This window comes from Pseudorca crassidens, chromosome 8, assembly GCF_039906515.1.
Source record: "Pseudorca crassidens isolate mPseCra1 chromosome 8, mPseCra1.hap1, whole genome shotgun sequence".
NCBI lineage: Eukaryota > Metazoa > Chordata > Mammalia > Artiodactyla > Delphinidae > Pseudorca > Pseudorca crassidens.
In genome coordinates this window covers 52,411,651-52,426,778 of record NC_090303.1, presented here as the reverse complement: position 1 = coordinate 52,426,778, position 15,128 = coordinate 52,411,651, and the positions used below count along the sequence as shown (strand labels likewise).

Below are 15,128 nucleotides of genomic sequence, written 5' to 3'. Positions count from 1 at the left end.
ACTGTGAGACAGCACCACAGAAAAATATGTTCACAATAACTCAATTTCACTAAAACTGGAAGTGGTCTTATGGAAGAAGGACAATAAGTCCCATTAGTAGATCGTTTTCTTGTCCTCAAAGGGAGGTGCCTGCTGATCAACAGCACTTCCCAGAGAGTTAAGTCATAGATCGCATTTGGCCGTGGTGGAGAGAAGACCTGGGTCTCCTATTGGTGAAGGACGAGCTAGAGGCTATCCGTGGAGGCTGGAAATGTTGAGGTGAAATCATGGGCTTTTTGTGTTCTTTGCTTTTCAAGTGAATGTTAAAAAATTCGACAGCTGTATTTTACTCCACTGGAGTCCCTCAAACACCCACTCATCCCCAAAATCACTTAGAGGGGTGCACAACAAAGTAATTAGTGAATTATTCATTCAGCTGTGTAGCCAGGTGCCGGAGCTGAACTTCTGCAGATTTCAGGTGATTACTTACATTGAGTAAGGCAAAATTCCACAGTTCTTTTGCTGATTTATAAATTTTTCTCTTGTTAATCAAGAGCCTAGAAAATTGTATGAATCACAAAGGTACTGGAAAACATCAGTACAACACATGTTGAGCCAAAGTTGCCAATGTCTAAGTTATTCTCTGGTAATTATGTTTCCACGTAGTTTAACATTTTAAAGCATAACTTACTGGCCTTCGAGCAAGTCTAACCTGGCTCTGCCTGTGAGAAAGAGACATTCTCTTTATTCAAATTAAACACAAAGGGCATAACTTCCCATCCAGTTAGGAGGAGAGCGGACTTTCGACATTCCTTAGAGTTCTATACAAGGCAACTAAAGAAAAGGTCAGTCATTCACTCAGAAAATATTTTTTGAGTACCTACATTTCAGGCATTACTAGTTGCTGGTGAAACAAACACAGCCTTTTCCCTCATAGAGCTTATACTCTAGACTTCTACATGTCTAAGGATGCTCACACAGTAGGAGGATTAGATTCAAATTATGCACAAGGGATTGCAACAAAATGAAGTGTGCACTAAAAAGGTGACCAAGGAAGTAAGGGGTCTGGGAATTAAGTGATATAAAAAGCAGTTGAAAGAAATTGGAGAGCTCAGGAACAGTGCAGGTATTATTTTCTGTGGCTCTAGAGGGCATACCCTAATCAAGAGGTGGTAGACTTCAGTTCAATACTGAAAGGGTATAACATTTAGAAGCATCTCAGAACAGAATGAGCTGCTTTGGAAGGTGGCAGAAGCCCTACCCCGATGTACTGAAGTAGCCACCATCTTAGCCACCGCTCAGTGGTCTGTGGAGGCAATTTTTGTGACAGGCAAAGGTTTGCCCAGATGATTCCTAATGGGGCTTCCACTTGTGAGTTTCTACACTCCATAAACCTGATGACCAGTGACCACAGAAGCTACCTGCTTTGTTTAGCAATTCATTCTTCAGCCTGCATATACTAAGTCCAGTGAAGCAGAGAACTGGGAGAAACTTTCTCTCCCTTTGTTCCAGGTGGAATAACACAATATAGCAATAGAAACTGCTCCTTCCTCTTACCACAGACTCATCCTTAAAGATCATCTCTCTAAAGAGATGCTCACTGACCAATGGTTTTATGGAAAGGGGCTTTAAAATCAGGTAGTAATTTGTTCAAAGATAGACAGTTCACTGATGGCAGAGCCGACAATAAGTGTCACTGTTTGAGTTCAGTTCATTTTCTATGATGTGCAGATCATAAACGGTGAATTTTGAACCATGTTCTGAAAAGCAAGAGGATGGGAATGTTTCACTGGGCTGGTCACATGCTGAGCCTAGGATATGGAGTCATTCAGTCCAGCTCCTCGGTATTTATTTAATTCTATAACGTGCCAGCTCCAGTCTTCCAAGCTGCCCAGCTATAAGATTCAGACCAGAAAAATCCTAAACTTCTTTCCCTACATTTGCAATTCTCCTTCTTTTCCCTTTCTTCCAACTCAAATTTGGAGGTTCCATGACGATTTATATAATCAGACACTTTGTTTCAGAAACAGGGCAATTAATGTCTTTATGAGGAAATGCCCTGTAAATGTTCAAAACCTCAAAACAATTTTCAAATCTCTACTTTCCTTTTTGAAAAATGTAAAGAACAATTAAAGAGATTTTAGGAGGAGAATCTGGCATACAACACCCTCAACCAAGTTCCAGGGCATTTTCTTTGGAGGATGTGATTACAGCTGTTCAAACTTAAAGTTATTTACATTGAACAAAAACCTTGATTTTAAAGTCATATGACCATATATAAACTGGAACATGGCAAAGAATCAAAACTTGGCATTTTTAGTGGACATATATTGCCCATTGGCTATGGCTCCTGAAGGGTGCTTTTCAGGGCCCTGGGTTGGTGGGAAATGATAAATGAAGACTAAAGAATAAGAATTTTGCCTAGTGAGTCATATTGGGTTGCAGCTGAATTAGAAAACAGCAGGTAGTCATCAGAAAGGTTTATATGAAATCTAATGAATCAGAAAGAGAAAGCAAGTGGAAAGAGTTTCTTTTCATACAGGGCCAGATTCTCATCTGATGTAAGTTTTGGAGAATTAGCCAACATATGGAAATTATCCCCATGTTGTCATATGGGACAGCAGTATGAGGAATCGTTAAAGGAATGGGAATATTTAGCTTTTTGAAGAGAAGATCTGGGTGGCACAGATAGCTCTTTTCAAATATTTAGAAGGTCAGCATGTAGAGAGGGAGTATTGTGTGTTGCTCCCAAGGGCAAAACATTGGAGACATTGGAGAGATGGGGTGTGTTTTACTATTCCCTTGTCTCCTACTAGGGCAAACAGAGCATGGCTACTTCGTCACAGCAAAATAGGCTCATGTGAGGGGACAGAAAGATGTTTCTGGAGCCATTCCCTAAGAACTGGGATGGGAACTAAGGGAGACTGACCCAGACACAGGACTGACAGCAAAGTTTCCACCTACCAGGCATAGCTTGACTCTAAATATCAATATCCATATGCAGTTCAGGCAAACAGGCAGCAAGGAGGAATGGGAAGTACCTGGACTTTGGAGTCAGGACAGTCTAGGTTGAAACCCTGGCTATGCCATTTATTGTCTGTGTAACCCTGAGAGATTTGCTTGGCCTCTCTGAGTTGCAGTTTCCTGGTCTGTAAACAGCGATGATGTCACCTGTGCTAATGGACAGCTGTTATGTCCACTCAGAATTCGCTCTCCCTGCTCTAGGAAAATCACCTTGATTTCCTCCAAGTCAAGTAGAATCCTCGTGTCAATCATGGTGGCCTGCCTATCCCTGGACAATCAAACTTTGCCTCCCTGGAATTTTAAACCTGAGTGGGGTGACCCAAGGATGGAAAATGGTTGGAGTTGATTCCTTCTGAAAATGACATCATGAAGGGACTGTCCATCAGTTCCTGATGCCAGAATTTCCTGAGCTACCAGGCTGCTGTCCTTCTTGGGGCCTGGTTTTTCAGCTTCTTCAATTTTATGAGCTACCCCATGTTCTGCCAATAGATCATGTTTTTGCATAAGTTAGCTGAATCAGTGTCTGTAGTTTGCCAAAACAAAGAACCATATCTGTACACCTACCTCAAAAAGATTGCTGGGAAGATTAAATGAGAAAACATACATAGAGCCTGACACTGTTGTAGTGTCTGGTACATAACAGGTTTCAATAAATGGTAGCTGTTGTAACTATCAGGTACTATGAGCCCAAGATGAGTAAAGAACAGTTCCAATAGATGGAGAAAGCCACATTCTGAAGTTAAGGTAGGCACACACAATCAAGGCTATCTGTTCTTAAATATCTGGCCCCAGCTACTGTCTGTGTAAATAAGAACTTGTTAACCACTGAAGCTGGCTTGGCCTTGAGATTTGGTGGGACTCCCTGACTCTGGAAGTGATGAGGCTTAGATTGAAAGGCCCCAGTCAGAAGGCCATAGGAAAGTTCCCACAATGGGAGAAGGCTGGACTTGAGGGTCTCCAAGGTCTCCCCCAACTCTATGCACTTCCATGCAATTGATGCTCCAACTGCTAGAGGTTTGCAGGCAGGGTCTGGAGGCTCAGGGCCTCCTGGTAGCCAGGAAATACTGTCCAGTCCCGACATTACTTGACCCTGTGCCATGTGACACTGTTAATCCTAGCTTTCCTGTGCCATCCCTCCTTCCTGACTTTCCCCCCTACCTCTCTGGCAGTGCCTTTGCATATGTTATTCACTCTGCCCTTAATGTCCCTCTTTACTTCAAGCATCAGGCTGACTCCTACTCATCTTTAGAGTTTCAGTTTCAGGATCAGGTCTCCTCAAAGCCTTCCATCCCACCCTCAGCACCCCAGCCCTTCGACCCTCCTCCCCTCCCCAGTGTGCCTCAGCACCCTCTGTTCCAGCAGTCAGCACACTGGATTTTCATAGCTGATTCTTCATCCCATCTCGACTGTGAGAACAAGGCAGAGCCCAGACCTTGTTCATCCTGTAGTCCCAGTGCCTAGCACAACGCCTGGTGAAGCGGGGAGGGAAGGAAATGTACCAAAGGCAAAAGACCTTATACTACACTTTTGAGTTTTATTTGTTGTGCGAATGTTGGAGGTCATTTGTTGGCATTTGTTCTTATAGCTGAAGACCCAGTTTGTGCAAATGTGTCCAAATGGGGCAGGTAGGAAACTTTTTAACTACTTATCCGGCTTTGCTGCCAGGGAACACAGCCAGGCCCAGAGAGTGATCAAGCCTGAGAGGCCAATGAGAAGACACTGGGGGAATCAGGTTGACTGAATGTTACAGGCTAGCACTTTCATTTCCTGCTCTAGGTAGCTCCAGCCCTGGATAATTCTGAACATGTTTCTCCCAGAATCAAAGATTACAGGATAGTTCATGTAAGGTACACTTGAATATGCCCAGCTTAGCTTTACACAAACCATCCTAAATCAAAACGTTTACCACGTGAACCCAAAGCGAACAGAATATACTATCTTATTTCTCCTTCATTAGTCAAGGAATGGAGTCGGTGATGTGTTAGGTGCTTTAATCTCGCTAGGCCATAATTCTATGACTAACTTTAAAACAAAATGAGAAACAAAACTCCCACTAGCCTGGCTTTATTCAGTCCTGGTTTGTTCCTCCGGCTGTATTTATGAGCATCTCCAGTGACAAAGAACATGATGGTCCCACATCGTGAGGGGCACCATACCCGGGAACACTGTAATTATTCTAACTAGTTAGATTAAACTTGGGTCTTACATTAGCGGAAAACATGGTTCTCCTTATACTTTGAACAATGAGCTCCTAAGGTAGGGGCTGTGGTTAACAAGAAGCTGGACTATGAGTGTTGTTATCCTCAGTCATCACGCCAAGTCTCGCTCTTGCTCAGGCCTCAAAGAGGGTGCAAGCACTGGCCTGCCTCCCAGGGCACATGCGGATGGAGGAAAGGAGGGTGGGCACACGCCCTGAGTGTCCGCCCTCAGCGGGAGGACTGGGCATGGGCTCCTCGAGTGCAAAGGCAAGAAGGTGTGAATGCTCACATTTCTTCCACAAACAGGGCTGCTTGGGTTCCAGGAGTCAGAGGGCTTCATCTCTGTCCCACAAGGCATGACACTGGCAGCAGCCAAGCAGCTCTCTTTTGGAAGGAAGCAAGACTGTTCAGCGAGGAGGAGAAAAGACTTGAGGATGGCTTCTGAGATGGAAGAAACCCGTGAGAGTCATCTTCAAGAGCAATCCGGCTTATTCTCCAAGGTCATGGGAGGCAGAACTCCAGGGTGGACTTGTGTCCATGCAACATAGTAGAGTCCTTTCTGTCAGAGCTGTTCAAAGAAGGAAAGAGCTGCCTGTCTCTGGAAGGCTTCAACCAGAGGCTGGGAGCCCACCTCACGTAGAAGTTGGGGAGGGATTTTGGAAACCCAGTGAGTGGCTGGGCGAGAAGACCATGGAGATTCCTTTCTTCCTCAAAAATCTAAGAAAACACAACTTAAAAGAATCTGAGAGCATGTTGGAGAGGAAAAAGAACTGGTTCTCTTTTTCTTAAAATGGGTTTTGTGGGGTCTTCATGAATGTGCTAGGGATGATCATTAACCAAAGAAACTCCCGTAAACAAAAACCATACACATTGCTGGAATAAGCTGGCAGGAGTCTGGAGATACCATCCCAGAATCGCAGAACAGTTGACACACGCTGGACAGCATGTAGAACTATTTTCTTTAATCATTCTGAATTGCCTGCTATACACAGAGCACAGGTGTAGGTATTGGGAGAGTTACAGGATGTTTATGGCCCAAGGAAATTATAATATACTTGGAGAAAGACATTTTTACTAACCAAAAACTCAAGATCAACACTGAGAAAATTTTGAAAATATTCAAATATGAAAGAGGGAGCAATTGAGGGGATTCCAGCTATAACTCAGAAGGTTGACATTCCTCAGATCTATGCCACACCCGTGTTTAAAGTGTTCCATGGGGGTGGACCTATAATGTGACCACCCACATCTCTTCATCATCCCTTGACCCTGTCAGGGTGGGAGGTGGGGTGGAAGAGGCACTCTGCTCTCAGTGGAGGCTTTTCCTTTCACTCAACATATTTTAATTGGTGAAAGCAGCTCATGCAAACCCTCAGCTTCCCTTCCCTGATCGTTTTTTCTTTTTCTTTTTCTTTTTTTTTTTTTTTGGCCATGACATGTGGCTTGTGGGATCTTAGTTCTCCGACCAGGGATTGAACCTGGGCCCTGGACAGTGAAAGCACAGAGTCCTAAGCACTGGACTGCCAAGGAATTCCCTCTTTTTCTTCTTCTTAGTGCTGTTGTGCTTTATGATACTTTGCCTCCACTTCCCCCATAGACTGGCACAGAGTACAATCATGAGACAGGCAGGGAAGGTGAACAAGGGGAGACAGAAGAACAGAAAACATTTTCTGCCTCCCCTCTTTAGGCTGTGCTACTAATTCTTACTGTCCAGGTGATGTGAAGCCTCACAATGCCATGTGAAGTCAGGGAAGTGCCCACATGATGCTAGCATCCCAAGCTACCTCCAGGCCCAATGGGCTTCTGCTTGATTGTGTTAAATACACAAGTGCACGTGCACATACACACGCACATTTTGCATTTAGGTTTAAGAGAAAGAATGACTCCATTCTCATCTGAACCAAATACCAGAGGACATATTTCTGACTTGAAAATTACTGCTTAATTCTGTAGACTTTTAGTTTAGAAAAATACCAAGCCTATAGGGCTTATATGCCAGAGAAGGGCATGAGAAGGAAGGAAGCTTTAAGACAGGAAGAACTCTTGACAAACAATTTCAATGAAGCTTTGTATTTTCAAAGCAGTTTTAAATCATGAAGTAGCCGACCCAGCTATCCCGAGAAAGTAGGTCAGCCCAATATTTTCACAGGTGAGGAAACTGAGATACAGTGTTTGGTGGTTCACCCAACATGTACAACTCGGGTAGGAACACAAACTTCTGGATTTCCATCCGGACACACTCAAGTAGGCTGCCTTCTTCCCAGAAAGAAAATACAGGCAGTTAGCAGCTTTTATTTTATATTTTAATATGCTAACTAGGCTAAAACACGGTTGCTGTAGACCAAGAAGTCTTAAGGTGAAAGAACATCAAAGAGTAGAGTTTGAAGCTTGTGAGTATTTCCCAACCTAGTCAACAGTTCAAATGCTCTGTTCTGGGCATACTGTGGCCAAAGCGGCTGCTAGAGAATCAGGAGGCCTGGGTTCTAGGAGTAAGCAGCATGGCTTTGCAAGAGCCATTTAAAATCTCCAAGCCTTGCTTTTTCATCCTCAAAATGAAGACACTATTTTTTATAGTTTTCCATTTGAAAAATGCAGAAACACATAAAATAGTTAAATCACTCATAATTTAACTGTGCTTTCTGAAGTAGATACAAACAGGAGTGGTAGTGTTCCTTCTCTACCCCTCTAATACCATCCCAGAACTGGAAGCATATTTTTCTAGGCTCATACCAATACATAATAAATATTTAATTAAATATATGTAAGGGTCACACTTTATAATTTTTAATAAAAAATGGAATCATGCTGTACATGTTGTTCTATAATGTTTTCCTTCACTCAACAATATGGCATCATTCCACTTCATACTGATCCTGGTTTTTTTTTAACTTTTTAATTTAATTTAATTTATTTTTTATACACCAGGTCCTTATTAGTCATCAATTTTATACACATCAGTGTATACATGTCAATCACAATCTCCCAATTCATCACACCCACACCCACACCGCCCGCCGCTTTCCCCCCTTGGTGTCCATACATTTGTTCTCTACATCTGTGTCTCAATTTCTGCCCTGTAAACCAGTTCATCTGTATCATTTTTCTAGGTTCCACATACATGCTTTAATATACAATATTTGTTTTTCTCTTTCTGACTTACTTCACTCTGTATGACAGTCTCTAGATCCATCCACGTCTCTACAAATGACCCAATTTCGTTCCTTTTTATGGCTGAGTAATATTCCATTGTATATATATACCACATCTTCTTTATCCATTGATCTGTCGATGGGAATTTAGGTTGCTTCCATGACCTGGCTATTCTAAATTGTGCTGCAATGAACATTGGGGTGTATGCATCTTTTTGAATTATGGTTTTCTCTGGGTATATGCCCAGTAGTGGGATTGCTAGATCATATGGTAATTCTACTTTTAGTTTTTTAAGGAACCTCCATACTGTTCTCCATAGTGGCTGTATCAATTTACATTCCCACCAACAGTGCAAGAGGGTTCCCTTTTCTCCACACCCTCTCCAGCATTTGTCGTTTGTAGATTTTCTGATGATGCCCATTCTAACTGGTGTGAGGTAATACTCATTGTAGTTTTGATTTGCATTTCTCTAATAATTAGTGATGTTGAGCAGCTTTTCATGTGCTTCTTGGCCATCTGTATGTCTTCTTTGGAGAATTGTCTATTTAGATCTTCTGCCCATTTTTCGACTGGGTTGTTTGTTTCCTTAATATCGAGTTGCGTGAGCTGTTTATATATTTTGGAGATTAATCCTTTGTCCGTTGATTCATTTGCAAATATTTTATCCCATTCTGAGGGTTGTCTTTTCATCTTGTTTATGGTTTCCTTTGCTGCGCAAAAGCTTTGAAGTTTCATTAGGTCCCATTTGTTTATTTTTGTTTTTACTTCCATTACTCTAAGAGGTGGATCAAAAAAGATCTTGCTGTGATTTATGTCAAAGAGTGTTCTTCCTATGTTTTCCTCTAAGAGTTTTATAGTGTCTGGTATTACATTTAGGTCTCTAATCCATCTTGAGTTTATTTTTGTGTATGGTGTTAGGGAGTGTTCTAATTTCATTCTTTTACACGTAGCTGTCCAGTTTTCCCAGCACCACTTATTGAAGAGACTGGCTTCTCTCCATTGTATATCCTTGCCTCCTTTGTCATAGATTAGTTGACCATAGGTGCATGGGTTTATCTCTGCGCTTTCTATCTTGTTCCATCGATCTATGTTTCTGTTTTTGTGCCAGTACCATACTGTCTTGATTACTGTAGCTTTGTAGTATAATCAGAAGTCAGGGAGCCTGATTCCTCCTGCTCCGTTTTTTTCCCTCAAGACTGCTATGGCTATTCGAGGTCTATTGTGTCTCCATACAAATTTTAAGATTTTTGTTCTAGTTCTGTAAAAAATGTCATTGGTAATTTGATAGGGATTGCATTGAATCTGTAGATTGCTTTGGGTGGTATAGTCATTTTCACAATGTTCATTCTTCCAATCCAAGAACATGGTATATCTCTCCATCTGTTGGTATCATCTTTAATTTCCTTCATCAGTGTCTTATAGTTTTCTGAGTACAGGTCTTTTGTCTCCTTAGATAGGTTTACTCCTAGGTATTTTATTCTTTTTGTTGCAATGGTGAATGGAATTGTTTCCTTAATTTCTCTTTCTGATCTTTCATTGCTAGTGTATAGGAATGCAAGAGATTTCTGTGCATTAATTTTGTATCCTGCAACTTTACCAAATTCATTGATTAGCTCTAGTAGTTTTCTGGTGGCATCTTTAGGATTCTCTATGTATAGTATCATGTCATCTGGAAACAGTGACAGTTTTACTTTTTTTTTTTCCAATTTGTATTCCTTTTATTTCTTTTTCTTCTCTGATTGCCATGGCTAGGACTTCCAAAACTATGTTGAATAATAGTGGTGAGAGGGGACACCCTTGTCTTGTTCCTGATCTTAGAGGAAATGCTTTCAGTTTTTCACCACTGAGAATGATGTTGCTGTGGGTTTGTCGTATATGGCCTTTATTATGTTGAGGTAGTTTCCCTCTATGCCCACTTTCTGGAGAGTTTTTATCATAAAAGGGTGTGAATTTTGTAAAAAGCTTTTTCTGCATTTATTGAGATGATCATATGGTTTTTATTTTTCAATTTGTTTATATGGTTTATCACATTGACTGATTTATGTATATTGAAGAATCCTTGCATCCCTGGCATAAATCCCACTTGATCATGGTGTATGATCCTTTTAATGTGTTGTTGGATTCTGTTTGCTAGTATTTTGTTGAGGATTTTTGAGTCTATATTCATCAGTGATATTGGTCTGTAATTTTCTTTTTTTGTAGTATCTTTGTCTGGTGTTGGTATCAGGGCGATGGTGGCCTCATAGAATGAGTTTGGGAGTGTTCCTTCCTCTGCAACTTTTTGGAAGAGTTTGAGAAGGGTGGGTGTTAGCTCTTCTCTAAACATTTGATAGAATTCACCTGTGAAGCCATCTGGTCCTGGACTTTTGTTTGTTAGAAGATTTTTAATCACAGTTTCAATTTCATTACTTGTGATTGGTCTGTTCATATTTTCTATTTCTTCCTGGTTCAGTCTTGAAAGGTTATACCTTTCTAAGAACTTGTCCATTTCTTCCAGGTTGTCCATTTTATTGGCATAGAGTTGCTTGTAGTAGTCTCTTAGAATGCTTTGTATTTCTGCAGTGTCTGTTGTAACTTCTCTTCTTTCATTTCTAATTTTATTGATTTGAGTCCTTTCCCTCTTTTTCTTGATGAGTCTGGCTAATGCTTTATCAATTTTGTTTATCTTCTCAAAGAACCAGCTTTTAGTTTTATTGAACTTTGCTATTGTTTCCTTTCTGCTCTGATCTTTATGATTTCTTTCCTTCTGCCAACTTTGGGTTTTCTTTGTTCTTCTTTCTCTAGATCTTTTAGGTGTAACGTTAAATTGTGAATTTGTGATTTTTCTTGTTTCTTGAGGTAGGCTTGTATAGCTTTAAACTTCCCTCTTAGAACTGCTTTTGTTGCATCCCATAGGTTTTGGACCGTCCTGTTTTCATTGTCATTCATCTCTTAAGTATTTCTTTTTTTTTTTTTTTTTTTTGCGGTATGCGGGCCTCTCACTGCTGTGGCCTCTCGCATTGCGAAGCACAGGCTCCGGACGCGCAGGCTCAGTGACCATGGCCCACGGGCCCAGCCGCTCCGCGGCACATGGGATCCTCCCAGACCGGGGCACAAACCCATGTCCCCTGCATTGGCAGGTGGACTCTCAATCACTGCGCCACCAGGGAAGCCCCCATCTCTAGGTATTTCTTGATTTTCTCTTTGATTTCTTCAGTGATCTCTTGGTTATTTAGTAGTGTATTGTTTAGTCTCCATGTGTTTGTGTTTTTGATTTTTTTTCCCCTGTAATTCATTTCTAATCTCAAAGCATTGTGGTCAGAAAAGATGCTTGATATGATTTCAATTTTCTTAAATATACTGTGGCTTGATTTGTGACCCACGATGTGATCTATCCTGGAGAATGTTCCGTGCGCACTTGAGAAAAAAGTGTAATTTGCCGTTTTTGGATGGACTGTCCTGTAAATATCAAATAAATCTACCTGGTCTATTGTGTCATTTAAAGCTTCTGTCTCCTTATTTATTTTCACTTTGGATGATCTGTCCATTGGTGTAAGTGAGGTGTTACAGTCCCCCACTATTTTTGTGTTACTGTCGATTTCCTCTTTTATAGCTATTAGCAGTTGCCTTATTTATTAAGGTGCCCTATGTTGGGTGCATATATATTTATAATTGTTATATCTTCATCTTGGATTGATCCCTTGATCATTATGTAGTGTCCTTCCTTGTCTCTTGTAACATTTTTTATTTTAAAGTCTATTTTATCTGATATGAGTATAGCTACTCCAGCTTTCTTTTGATTTCCATTTGCATGGAATATCTTTTTCCAACCCCTCATTTTCAGTCTGTATGTGTCCCTAGATCTGAAGTGGGTCTCTTGTAAACAGCATATAGATGGGTCTTGTTTTTGTATCCATGCAGCAAGCCTGTGTCTTTTGGTTGGAGCATTTAATCCATTCACATTTAAGGTAATTATCGATATGTATGTTCCTATGACCATTTTCTTAATTGTTTTGGGTTTGTTTTTGTAGGTCCTTTTCTTCTCTTGTGTTTCCCACTTAGAGAAGTTCCTTTAGCATTTGTTGTAGAGCTGGTTTGGTGGTGCTGAATTCTCTTAGCTTTTGCTTGTCTGTAAGGCTTTTGATTTCTCCATCGAATGTCAATGAGATCCTTGCTGGGTAGAGTAATCTTGGTTGTAGGTTCTTCCCTTTCATCACTTTAAGTATATCATGCCACTGCCTTCTGACTTGTAGAGTTTCTGCTGAGAAATCAGCTGTTAACCTTATGGGAGTTCCCTTGTATATTATTTGTCATTTTTCCCTTGCTGCTTTCAGTAATTTTTCTTTGTCTTTAATTTTTGTCAGTTTGAGTACTATGTGTCTCAGCGTGTTTCTCCTTGGGTTTATCCTGTATGGAACTCTCTGCACTTCCTGGACTTGGGTGGCTATTTCCTTTCCCATGTTAGGGAAGTTTTCAACTATAACCTCTTCAAATATTTTCTCGGGTTCTTTCTCTCTCTGTCTTCTCCTTCTGGGACCCCTATAATGCGAATGTTGTTGCATTTAATGTTGTCCCAGAGGTCTCTTAGGCTGTCTTCATTTCTTTTCATTCTTTTTTCTTTATTCTGTTCCGCAGCAGTGAATTCCAACATTCTGTCTTCCAGGTCACTTATCCGTTCTTCTGCCGCAGTTATTCTGCTATTGATTCCTTCTAGTGGAGTTTTCATTGCAGTTATTGTATTGTTCATCTCTGCTTGTTTGTTCTTTAATTCTTCTAGGTCTTTGTTAAACATTTCTTGCGTCTTCTCGATCTTTGCCTCCATTCTTTTTCCGAGGTCCTGGATCATCTTCACTATCATTATTCCAAATTGTTTTTCTGGAAGGTTGCCTATCTCCATTTCATTTAGTTGTTTTTCTGGGGTTTTATCTTGTTCCTTCATCTGGTACATAGCCCTCTACCTTTTCATCTTGTCTGTGTTTCTGTGAATGTGGTTTTTGTTCCACAGGCTGCAGGATTGTAGTTCTTCTTGCTTCTGCTCTCTGCCCTCTGGTGGATGAGGCCATCTAAGAGGCTTGATGGGAGGGACTGGTGGTGAGTAGTGCAGACTGTTGCTCTGGTGGGCAGAGCTCAGTAAAACTTTAATCTGCTTGACTGCTGATGCATGGGGCTGGGTTCCCTCTCTGTTGGTTGTTTGGCCTGAGGCAACCCAACACTGAAGCTTCCCTGGGCTCTTTTGTGGGTCTAATGGAGGACTCTGGGAGGGCTCACTCCAAGGAGTAATTCCCAGAACTTCTGCTGCCAGTGTCCTTGTCCCCACGGTGAGCCACAGCCACCACCCACCTCTGCAGGAGTCCCTCCAACACTAGCAGGTAGGTCTGGTTCAGTCTCCCCTCGGGTCACTGCTCCTTCCCCTGGGTCCCGATGCGCACACTACTTTGTGTGTGCCCTCCAGGAGTGGAGTCACTGTTTCCTCCAGTCCTGTCCAAATCCTGCAATCAAATCCCACTAGCCTTCAAAGTTCGATTCTCTAGGAATTCCTCCTCCCATTGCCAGACCCCCAGGTTGGGAACCTGATGTGGGGCTCAGAACCTTCACTCCAGTGGGTGGACTTCTGTGGTATAAATGTTCTCCAGTCTGAGTCACCCACTCAGCAGTTATGGGATTTGATTTTACTGTGAGTGCGCCCCTCCTACCATCTCATTGTGGCTTCTCCTTTGTCTTTGGATGTGGGGTATCTTTTTTGGTGAGTTCCAGTGTCTTCCTGTCGATGACTGTCCAGCAGCTAGTTGTGATTCTGGCGTTCTCGCAACAGGGAGTGAGAGCACGTCCTTCTACTCTGCCGTCTTGGTTCCTAATGGTCCTGTTTTTTTTTTTTTTTTAATATTTATTTATTTAGGCTGTGCCAGGTCTTAGTTGCAGCATACAGGATCTTTGTTGCGGCATGCGGGATCTTTAGTTATGGCTTGCAAACTTCTTAGTTGTGGCATGGATGCGGGATCTAGTTCCCCAACCAAGGATCGAACGCCGGGCCCCCTGCATAGGGAGCTCGGAGTCTTACGCACTGGACCACCAGGGAAGTCCCCATGATACTGTTTTAATGGTTGCAAAATACTACATTGCCTGGATGTTACATAGTTTTTTTAGCGATTCCTTTTTCTATGGTCTTTTGTAAAGTCCAAGGAAGATAATACATGATAAAGTGCTTTGTCAACCGTAAGACTCGGTCTAAATATAGTGGATTATTTTCATTATTTATCAAATATAAATGACCTAACTATATTGGTTTTAGCTTCTAAGCTCTCAATGTATTTAACACTTGGTAGATATACAGAGAGAGAAGTAATACAATTCCTGTAATGCAGTCAACATCATCATTTGAAAATTGATTTATTGCATGGGTTTAGAAAGAACTGTTGATAACTGAATGTACAAGGCAACATCTAATGGGTACTCTCAAAGGGGAAAATTCATTTTTATCCAATGAGTAACCTCTACTTATTCAGCTGATAACTTATATTCTAAAGTAAATTATTTAAATCTCATATGTTACTCTTGCAAGTAAATCAGAATTGAATGTTAGAAACTATAAAGTGACGTATGTGAAAGAAAGATGTATTGATGTGCTCTGATACACAGAATAAATATGAGCTTTTGTTTCTTGTTTTGTATATGTGTCTGTGTTATGTTTGTTTTACTTTACTTTAAATTGTCCCTGAAATAGCAGTGGAGTAATAGCAGGTCTTTCTGGCAAGGGACAGAGCTGAAATTTTTACTAAGAAAGTGGAAGCTGAATTTTCT

General features: G+C 41.2%; 1 long non-coding RNA gene across 1 annotated transcript in view; it reads right to left on the bottom strand.

Moving 5' to 3' along the window:
• Window positions 1-15,128, bottom strand: part of LOC137229082 (uncharacterized) — a 566,856-nt gene that overhangs the window by 222,879 nt on the left and 328,849 nt on the right. The window lies entirely within an intron of this gene.